This window comes from Lactuca sativa, chromosome 1, assembly GCF_002870075.4.
Source record: "Lactuca sativa cultivar Salinas chromosome 1, Lsat_Salinas_v11, whole genome shotgun sequence".
Classification (NCBI taxonomy): domain Eukaryota; kingdom Viridiplantae; phylum Streptophyta; class Magnoliopsida; order Asterales; family Asteraceae; genus Lactuca; species Lactuca sativa.
Genome location: NC_056623.2, coordinates 156,640,040 through 156,649,452, shown reverse-complemented (window position 1 = coordinate 156,649,452; position 9,413 = coordinate 156,640,040). Strand labels below are relative to the sequence as shown.

Sequence of the window (9,413 nt, the reverse complement as noted above, 5' to 3'; positions counted from 1 at the left end):
ACGCTTAGCACTTAGATATGTGGTAGGTTTTGATGAAAGTTCCATTCCTTTTATTTTTGGAGCCAGACCCCATATATAACGCTCCACTTTCTTCCCTTCTTGTTTCACCATGCCTGGACAGAGGAGTGTAAGATCATGAAACCTTGTTGTGTAAGCCTTGACTTCAGAACCTTTCATCTTTAGGTTCCAAAGTTCATGTTCTAGGCTTTGTACTTCTTCTAGGGGGCAGTATTCCTTTATTAGAAGTTCTTTCATGCTCTCCCATGGCATTGAGTTGGCCACCTAGATACCCAAGGTTTTTACATGGTCAGTCCACCATGTTAGGGCTTCATCCATCAAGGTGCATGCAGCAAAATGCACCTTGCTACCCTCAGAGCAGTAGCATATGTCAAATACCGCTTCGACCTATTCAAACCAACGAGTTAAACTAACAACTCCTTCGTTGCCATAAGAGTTTCTTTTCTTGCAACTCATGAAGTCCTTGTAGGAACAAGTTTTTCTAGGGTCTTTTGGATGTAAGTGAAGAGTGCTTCCAGCTCGGTTTCCCAGTCCATTCACTTCCACGACTTGTCTTCCCTCATTCAAAATCCTTGCAGTTGCCATAGCAATAGTAATGTATTCTGAAACTAGTTGTTCCAGTTCCGCTCTAGTCTGAGGAACTCCTGACTCGGGAGGTGGTGGAATTGGAGTGCTGGAAGTCGGTGTTTTTGTTAGTGGAGTCACAACGAGCCTTCTGGCTGGTTGACCTCTCCGGGTTCATCCTATAGCTGGTTCGGTAGTTGGTGTTACTTCGAGGTTTGCTCTGGTGTTCCTTCGTGGAGGCATTTTGATTTCCTAATTCTGTTAGTAGTAGAGGTTAAGTTTATGATGTTTTTGTTAGTTTTCACATAATGTTATTATTCATGATAACGATTCATATAATAGTTCAAAAATATTTTTAAACTAAATAACATATGCTTCATTATATTAAACATTAACATATGAGTACATTAGTCTTTACCAGTCTCAAAATGTAAAGACTTACGGTTAGTGGTACAACTACCAACTAATTAACAAATAAAGTTTACATATGCTTACATATTCGAAAAGTTTGTTACCCAAAATTTGCAAGTTTCTCGGAAACTCGACTAATTAGTTTTATAAAAACTAAAAGTTTGTCCACCGAGCGGGACATGTTATCATATTTTTCTTCTAGTATTTTATGTTTTTCCTCTAGTGTTTTGTGTTTTTCCACTAGCATAGCATGACTCTCCTTGAGTTTTATGCCACTGAAAGGGCAATTTGGTTTTGAGTTTCCACATTGGTTACTCTTGAATCGAATTCGTCCAGCTATTATGGCGGTAGTCCATCTCTTGATAGAGATTTTCTTGCAAGATCTGATACGGACCTTGCTGTTTATTCATTCGGGCCATTTCATCCTTTGTTTTTATGGTTTGACCTTGCATGTTACTTAGTTCGTCACTAACATGCCACATTTGTCCATGCAATCAGACGTTCTGCTCAAGTAGGAAGGACAATTTGTCAATGTCCATGTCAGATATTGGTGCAGCTCCAGATGCTTATCCTTCTTAAAATGTTCCCGCAGTTCGCTTCTCTGCCGTCCTCTGGTTCCCATGGCTGCTTTCTAAACCAGGTGGGTCCATCTCCTTTCTAGTGTAAGGGAACCTCAAGTTATACTTTATAGAAACGGGTTTTGGGACTGAAATCCTAGCGGTTTTTCTGGAACGGAGGAGTGAAAATCCATGGAAAGAGTGGCTGGGAGTAGGTGGAAATTGAGGCGGATGACTCTAAATCGATTATCGTTATCACCTCATCTTCATCCATATCTTCTTTGGGATCATCCTCAGGTTCCTCCTCCATCTCATCTTCCGGATCCTCCTCCATCTCATCTTCTGGATCCTCCTCTGGATCTTCTTCAGGCTCGAACTCATCAGATTGCATAGATACACATTCAGCTGGAGAAATAGGTTGGTACATAGATGCATAGTCAGGGAAATAGGGATCTCCTGGTAGCACTGGAAACATAGGCTCCTTTGCTGGTGGCATGATTGTACTCAATAAATTATTCATCTAAACGAAGAACTATTTAGTACATCTAATATGTTACAAAGAATTTACACATATAAATAAAAGAAAGTCCTATCGACTCTTGTTGACTTGTGATCATATTTTACTTTTAAAACGCCAAGATTTTAGATTCTTAACTACTTCACTTAAGTTGGATAATGCATAAAGCCCAACCAAAATAAAACATAGGGGCACATCTTGGTTTAGTTATGGTATGACCTATGTTTTATGAAACCTATTTGAGTATTCGATCTAAATCCTTGTGTTTAAGTTTATTAGATTCTTAGCTTTTAAGTGTTGTAGGATAAGGATATTTCCTAAACCTACTAGAGTAAGCCCTAGACTATAGTTGTATTTTTCTTAAAAAGAAAATACTAAGTTCTCTATAGTCATTAGCTTTGATACCAATCCATCACATCCCGACCGACGGCGGAAATTGCCGAGGTTGCGAAGTTATAAGAATTGGATCACAAGTCAACCACATATATCGAATACTTAATATATTTCAAATCAATATATTACAAATGTCCAACCTCCGGCTCCTTAATTACCTGAGAATACATATTTTTAAAATACATCAAACAATATTTTTTGGTGAGTTCCATAGGTTTTGATTCCGTGAGTCTCATAAAAAGAAATCTTTATAAAATGTGGAATGTTTAACAAAATAATATGTGCAAAATAAGGTCGATAATGTTACCGATATGCATCGTGTGAGACCCGATACTTGGAATCCAATACAAGTATCCATGTAAAAATACATATGTTAAAAGTAAATATTAACATGTTTTTGTGAAGCAAAATATTTAGTTTTGTGTAAGTAGATATTAACAATTAATAACAATCTACAAACAATATTTATACCACATACAGCCTCATCCCAGTGTGTATTAGTATATTTATATCCGGGACCTTGTTATAATTCCCGAATGTTTGAGTTTAAAGACTTATTATTTCAATGATGAAAAATGTAAAACTACCAAAGTTCTAACAGGACAACGGTCGTATGTGTCCCTATACGAGTTTAAATAGTATGTCGATTGTAAGTGACCGTATATTTGTTTAGGCAGTACTCCGACTATAAGTGAACATATATTTGTTTAGACAATACTCCGACTATAAGTGACCATATATTTGCTTAGACAGTACTTCGACTTTAAGTGACCATATATTTGTTTAGACAGTACTCCGACTGTAAGTAACCATATATTTGTTTAGATAGTACTCCGACTTTAAGTGACCATATATTTGTTTAGACAGTACTCCGACTGTAAGTGAATAACAATGTTTATATAACACCCCGGCTGCGAGTGATAAAAAAAATCGACAAAGTCCAAATCATATTATCTTATGAGGTTGTCAACATGATCATATTAGAAATACTTGTTATAATTTACACTTTTGTAACTATTAAATTATGTGTGAATTAAACAATATCATTATTTATGTATTTCTCATTTACCACAAAACTTTGTATATGCATTTGAATGTCCAAACAACAAGATAAATCAAAAGGGCAATTATGTCCATGTTTTTAGAACAACATAGAAAAATCATCGTAAGTTGAAATCTAGATCCGTAAACTCTCAAAGTTTAGAAAATGAGTCTACTTTGTCCATAACTTTTACCTTGACCTTAAGTGGTTCGTAACCTGAGTGAAAATGTTTATTTTTACAGACACGTATGAAAATGTTCTGAAATGATAGACAATTTTGTAAAAATCATTATAAATGTTAGAAAAATTGTATGAATGCGTGTGAGTAGTTATTGGAAAGGTACAAACCTGAACTATTTCCATATTGTACAGTTTTGAAATCATTAAGTTTAAGAATGGCAAAACAGTCCGTGAACAAACCACAACTTTTCTGTGAAAAACTGAAATTTAAGCTTAAATATGTTTAGTGACATAACTTGCATTTTTAGTTTGCAAAACCTTTAAATATTTCAACTATAATTTTTTTGGTGTGTATTCTTACCCAAAACTTGTAAAACATAAAAGAAGGGCCGTAGAAAACTCACTTTTGTCGCGTAGAATTATTCGGGTTGAGAATGGTTCGTGCGGTTTCCGGTTCCACTCAAGCTTGTGATTTGAGTATTCTTTTGGATGTCTTAACACAGAAAGACATATATTCACATATATGCTACACTTTTATCATGTGTTAAATCATTTAAAATCAGTGGGTTTGATGATAAAAAGAAATTGTAGAAATCAATAATATACCTAGCTTCAACTTGGATCAAAAGTATGTTGCCAAAAGGTGGTGGAATAACACAATATTTTTGAAAGGAAAAGGGTAACTTTCTCAGGGGTTTTAAGTGTTTGAAAGTAGCTACATATGGTATAATTTAAATATCGAAAATGGGCTGAAAGATGAAGAACTTTTAGGTGTTTGTTTAATGCTCCAAAACAGCCACTGTTTTGGCAATGTCGCTGTCACCAAATCTTCACACCAGAAGGGTAAGAAAAAGGTAGTTTACTCACTATTTTGAATCTCAAATTTGGAGTATCATAACAACTAACTGCACGGGGTATTTGGTGGTAAAAATATCAAGCAAAAGAAAGGTGTAGATGGGTGAAATGGTGGTTGAAACACAAAAGGGACAGCAGCCCTTTAGTTCACGATTTTGATGACTTTAGAAGGAAGTTCTTGTGGCTGAAAATGAGATGAAGGTTGAGAGTAATTCCCAGGAGTATTGGCTGGTCAATTGTTAGTAAAATGAAGAGGAAATTTCGTGATTATGAAGGAGGAAAGAGTAGAAGAGGATAAGGGGACAAAACCTAGACTAGCTTGTGATGGGATGTGAGTTTAAGTGATGTAATCTTGTCTAGCCACTTGCTTTGGTGGTTGCTTAGAGATAGGGTTAGTTAACTAACTAACTACTAGTTATTTAGTTAGTTAGGAGTTCTAGTTAAGGAGAGGGAAGGTCTTAATCTCAAAAATTAGAAGAGGGATTAGGAAGCATTCTTAGTAAAATGTCTTAAGTGATTAAGCACTTATTAGTTAAGTTGACACTTATCTCAACAAATTCGTTTATCTTAATTGATTTAGACATCATATTCCTTACATGAAATCACCTTAAGTCATGACCCATAATTAGTCATTCACTAGATAATAATACATATGTACAAATACGTACATGTATACCTAGTATAAAATAACAATGTAGTTTTTGTGTTTTTGAACTTAAATGCTTATGGTTGATTCTTTTTACTTTAAAAACACTTAAATACATTCTAATTATGCCTTATAATAATTCATTTTATATTTTTACTTATTTAAATATAAAATTTATTGACCAAGGTATAACACGTTCTGTCACTTTGGTTTGTATATTTGTCAAATTTAAATCCTTCACAACTATTAAGCACATATTTTACATAGAACTTAACTTATTCATCAACTGAAGAAATGTTGATATAAAAATTAAGTTTGTTGCGTTCAATTGACGTTATATGCTAATTTTCACAAAACGGTGATGGTTCGTAGTCATACGTCGTAACGAAATTTATCATTAGTTACTTGTTTTATATTTCACAAGAACTTTTCTAAACAAAACAAGTTAAATTTATTCAACCATTTTTTATAAAATACTCATATTTCTTAATAAACAAAACATAGCATCGTACGATCGTTCCTAATTTTACCAATTGTTACAAACATATATACCTATATAATTGTTACCGAAAAATAAATAACTACTTTATTTTAGCGTTAAATGAAAACAATGAAAATATTATTATGCAGGAGCCATGTTGGTTGCACTAAACACTTATGCACAAATGATGCATCATAATAGAATGAACAAATCTTTAACATGGGAGGAGACACATTTGCAACAATATCTTTGGTGTGCAAGATTCCACAAGGAGTATAGTTATAGATATCAACCACATTAGTTGTACATGTTGGAAATAGTGAAAAAGTGGTATACCTTGAGGGCATGCCATTGCGGCATCGTGATGTGTAATAGTCACATAAAGTGTCAAGTTTACGTATATTTTACAGTATATCAAGTTGCATACGAAACATGAATAGCGCATCCTCTACCACATCTAAATAAGTGATAATACCAACAAAGTGGATGATCATTTACACCCTACAATTTAGGAATCAAGTAATGGCTGGACTTTTCATTCACATGAACATGTATTTGCTTCTATGAATTCATGTACAATGTTATTTCATGTCCACTAGCTTCTAAAATAAAAACATACATATTAAATTAAAGGGACATTCCAGTAGCTTGAAAACCAAGAAACATCATTGTCTGGTGTATTATGGAGGAAATAACAATGACCGGAATTTGTTGGTGACTTCTAATCCGCAATGATCTGCCACCACTAATCTGAGTGGGGCTTACAGCTTCACCGCTACCGCTACTTGAGTTGGAGGAGACTTCTACAATTGAAAAACCTAACAACATATTGAACAGCAACATAATTTAATATTTTTTTGTCATGTCTATTAAATAGAACTTAGTCATTTCTTTAATATATGAACTCACAATCATACTGTGCCCATCCGATCCGTTTAGCATCCAAATCATAAACAATAAACTTGTCCTTAAGAACAAGGTCTGATCAATAACCAATAATAGAGTGAAAAAATGAAAATAAAAATAAAGCAATGTCAATTTATAATTTATACCTCCTAAAATAGTGATTCCTTTCTGGGGACTCTTTTGAAAGCCCATGCACCACACCTCAGCCCCACTCTATTGGAATAATGATTCAAATAAATATAATTCAATTAGGCTGCATTTTTTACACAAGCTATCTAGGACTATTTTTGTCTCAATGATGTAGGTCCCAACCCCCATCATATCAAACACAATAAAACTAATTTTGCTTTATCTTGTCCAACTTATCAAATACAGTTTTAACATAAGGTCATATAACATACCTTGGAGCTTTGGTGAGAAAGGTAGTCTTGAGGTCTTAAATGCATTGAAGCACCCCCGACAAAGTTCAAACTTACGATGGGAAATATATTAGAGACACTGAAATAATGATTAAAGCTAACTATTAAAATATTAAAAGCATTTATGAAATTGAATGATACAACAAAGGATTAACACTCTTTTAGTCTCAAAAACTAGATTTGAAATTGAAGGGTATACATATGACGTTTTATAGTATTTGAAGTCTAAAACCGGTTTAGAGAACTAAATATGGATTGATGGACATTTAACTAGTAAGGACAAAAAACGAAGGAAAATAAGTGTCAATTCAACTTAAAAAATATTTTTAAGTTTGTAAACCTTGAAGTAATTGAATAACAAGGATCTCCGTTTGACGTATGTGGCTGTACGGACAGTGAAACCAACTTTGTGATCTGCACCAACAGAAGTAATACCGACATTTTGATTAAAAAAATATGTTTGACCATAAAGCATCTAAAATGCCTTAAATGATGACACATTAACAAACAAATATGTAATTTTTTAAAGTTTTGCGGATAGAATTATAATATTGTACTTACACTATCTACAAAAGGGGTGTAAGCCTCTTCAGTAAGGTATGCTAAAGTTGTTCCTGAATCAACAATTGTTCCTGATTTATCATCATTTATTGCGAATATTGATGGATCAATGGACAACTTTTTATTATTGACCGAAATACTTTGCAAATTTATACTATAATACCCCCTGCAAACGTACATACAATGAAATTAGAGATAGTTTTTCTTTTGACTTAATGGACTCAATGGTAAAAGATATATAAAGGTTTCCTTTTGACTTAATGCAGAAAGAAAACTTACTGTAATTTAATAAGTGGAGTAAAGACGATATATGGCACCATTGGTTGACCAATAACCAAGAGCCCACCTCCATCAGCAAGACAATGTCCCAAGGAATTATGAGTAATCCCTTGCGAAGAAAGTTGGGATATGATAGATAAACCTTGCTGACCCAATCCCAAAATCCCATCAAGTGCTTTATCAGATGTAGTTAAGACCCCTGATTCAATTATGCTACAACTGTTGCATAATTCAAAATATCAACGGTCTTATTTAAAGACACTGAAATGGTTTGGTCACTCTGGAAAAGAAGGAATCAAAATGAAATTCTACAAAAAAAATGATAGATTACCCAAATACAATTGAAGCTGAAGTATTTGATATTTCTGTTTCGGTACCACTAACAATAACCTTAAAATGCATCAAGTCAGATACATAATGACCAGATGTTGCACTACCATCTCCATATTGAATTGTGTAAGTGCAATGATTATTCGAACATGAGCTGGAATCATAAGTTTGACGGGTCATAGAATGTAATAGGAATCTGTTCAAAGATTGAAAAAATCATGTACATTGTACAAATACTAGTTAATTCACAAAAGCCACACCTTATAAAAAAAAAGAATTATAAGAAACGATGAGCTTACATTAAATCCACTCGATGTTGGGCAATCATTGCACGGTCTGCAACTAACCCATGACACATCACTTCCGGTGTCAATTTGTAAATAATAGTCTTTTGAAGGAGTTCCCAGTTTTACTTTTGTGTAATACAACCTACAAGAAGAAGTTCAAGTTCACCCAATGATGATCATAAGTCTGTAATTTCAGAAATTTTAAAATGAAAAACCAAAGTTAAAGGAAGTTCGTGTACCCAGCAACACGAGGATCATAACTTCCTTCTGCAGCAAACCCAATAATCCCTTTTGGAGAGGTATCCTTCAGTAACATCCTACCGTGTCTCAAACTGTCTCTATATCTAAGTTGACTTAACTCAATTCTATGGTTCATCGGAAAAGCTCTTTCCAGAGTGAGAGTCGCCGGAAACCCAGAAACCGCCTGCAGCAACACAACGACACCTAGTAATGTTGAAGTAACCGCATTTCTGACAGTAATATAAACGGTCGACATTTCTTATCTCTCTTTCTATTCTTCCTCTGTATCAGAGTATCGGACAAATAATCTGCTTAATCAACCTGTAATTAAAATAAGTTACATAATCTCTCATCAGTGGTTTGGTTTAACTTACAGGTGTAGAAGAACATGCATGACAATTTTATTGGTGGTTATAAGGAAATAAACATGTAGACTAAAGCAACTCACATAATAACAACTCAACTACTTTAAACAAAAACTATTGATCAATTATTTACTTCACTTTTTTCCATACATCACTCTTACATTTACTAAAAACTACATTTACTAAAAACGTAACACATATATTTATGTTAAGTATTTGAATTTACTAAAAATGTTACACAAAATACTTAAGAAATTAATTATGATAACTTAACGACCAAGCATGACTAATTAACTAGCATTCGTTACATGTTAAAGCATTCTTCAGTTTCTTTATGGTATCCACGGGCGGTCTAAATATGA

General features: G+C 33.9%; 1 pseudogene; it reads right to left on the bottom strand.

The window, feature by feature from the left end:
- Positions 1–6,291: 6,291 nt before the first annotated feature.
- LOC111908891 (aspartic proteinase 36-like) lies at positions 6,292–8,942 on the bottom strand (annotated as a pseudogene).
- Positions 8,943–9,413: the final 471 nt, after the last annotated feature.